Below are 1,847 nucleotides of genomic sequence, written 5' to 3' on the forward strand. Positions count from 1 at the left end.
GCCTATCCATCATCTATCTCTCTATATATCTATCTATCTGTCTATCTTTACATATATATATTACATTATGCAAAAAGTATGTATCTGTACTACTTACATGACACTACTTGTGTGTGTGTGCATCTGTTTGTGTGCATATAGTCACAGAATATAGGCAATGGCTTGCAGGCTTGGTTCATAGGTGGGCATGGATAGTCTCTAAAAAAAAAGTGGGAACTCAATAGGAAAGATTTCATGGGAAGTAACCTAGGAAAATATCCTCATTAAAGGAAGTGCTTGTTTGTGATGTGTAGAATGATACAAGAATTTGAGAAATATGAACAGAATTATGCCTACAACAGAGTTGGCTAGTTGCTACTATTGTGTTGATGTCCTGCAGAAGGATGCTGAGAGGCTGTGGGATGGTAACATGCAGTTAATGGCTAAGTATGGGAGACAGAGGACTTATGTGGTAGCCTATAAAGAGGCCTTTATCTCCTGAAGTGCATGTCTGATGTCCTAATTGTTGGTCATAATGTTTCAGAGACATTTCAATACTCGCCCAAGGCCAGGTTACTTAAAGTCAGGCCTTGGTGAGGAAAACCTGGGATCATGAAATATGGACAGGTAATATATAAGGATGCCCCTAAGGAAGATATTGACTTTTCAACTTATCCTGTACTTTATGAACTTGTACAAAGGATCATCTTCTACAGTAACAGCTAGCATGTTTTGCTGTGATGGTAGAAATTACAGAAACTACTCCCACAGAAGGCGACAGATGCCCTCCTCAGGAGCTGCCTTCATGGCTGTCAGTCTAAAAACTAAGTAAAATTCTATGATAATCTGTCTAGGAACTTGCTTGGCTGATAAAGTATGAAAGGGACCATACTTCTAAACAACTGTAAGAACTAGCTAGCATATACTTGCTTGAGTGAGAGTAGTGCTTATGGATAGGATTTTAATGATGCTTGATCAAGTGAGCCACAATTTAAGACAGAATAAGCAATACTTCATTGACATGGAAGCACATTCTCAAAACATGGTATTTAACCTCCTGGCAAGGACCTCAGGTGACTCTTAGAAGTTTAGAAATGCCTATGTTACCCTACAGTTAGTAGAGGGAAGAATAAGGAGGCTGTGAAAAATTGGCATAATTTAACAGATATATTATGAAGGGTTTAAATAACATCGGTGGATTATATTCCATGACATGATTATATTGCACATGTCCATCTTATCAGCAACGGAGGGAACACAGTTTGTGCAATAAGACATTTCTTTAGATGACCAATCAGCCATTTTTTGCAAGTTGTCTTTTGAAAGTAGTGATTTTCATTTGTCCTGGAAGTGCCAGCCATTCACTCTGACAGGATTAGGTACCTATTCTAGGTTTGTGTTTTCCTTGCCTGCCTGCAAATCCTTGACCAGAACTAACATCTATGGGGCTTATAGAATGCCTAACCCACATATAGGGACAGGAAGCACAATTTGTGATGAAGGAGTTTTTGCAGTGAGACCATGTCCATGGGATTTGTTGTTGTATCACCTACCACACCATTTTTCTAAACCACTAGCATCACCTTCTAAAAATAAAGCTGAAACTACAACATTTGAAAGGATGAGTTGCCATCCTTCAGGACACAGTGTGTTTGTAGCTGTATTTTGTGCTGTAATCCCAATAGGAAGAATGCATGGTCCCAAAAATCAAAAGATGGAAGCTGCAGTTACACCTCTTACCATCATATCTAATGACCCACTGGAGGATTGTGTGCCTCTGTCCTCTCAGCTTTGGGCTCTGTAGGGTGGGAGGTCTTAGTTCCCAAACAAGGCACATGCTTACCAGGGGAAAAATCAAGGACCCCACT

Source organism: Hipposideros armiger, unplaced genomic scaffold (assembly GCF_001890085.2).
Source record: "Hipposideros armiger isolate ML-2016 unplaced genomic scaffold, ASM189008v1 scaffold_1079, whole genome shotgun sequence".
NCBI lineage: Eukaryota > Metazoa > Chordata > Mammalia > Chiroptera > Hipposideridae > Hipposideros > Hipposideros armiger.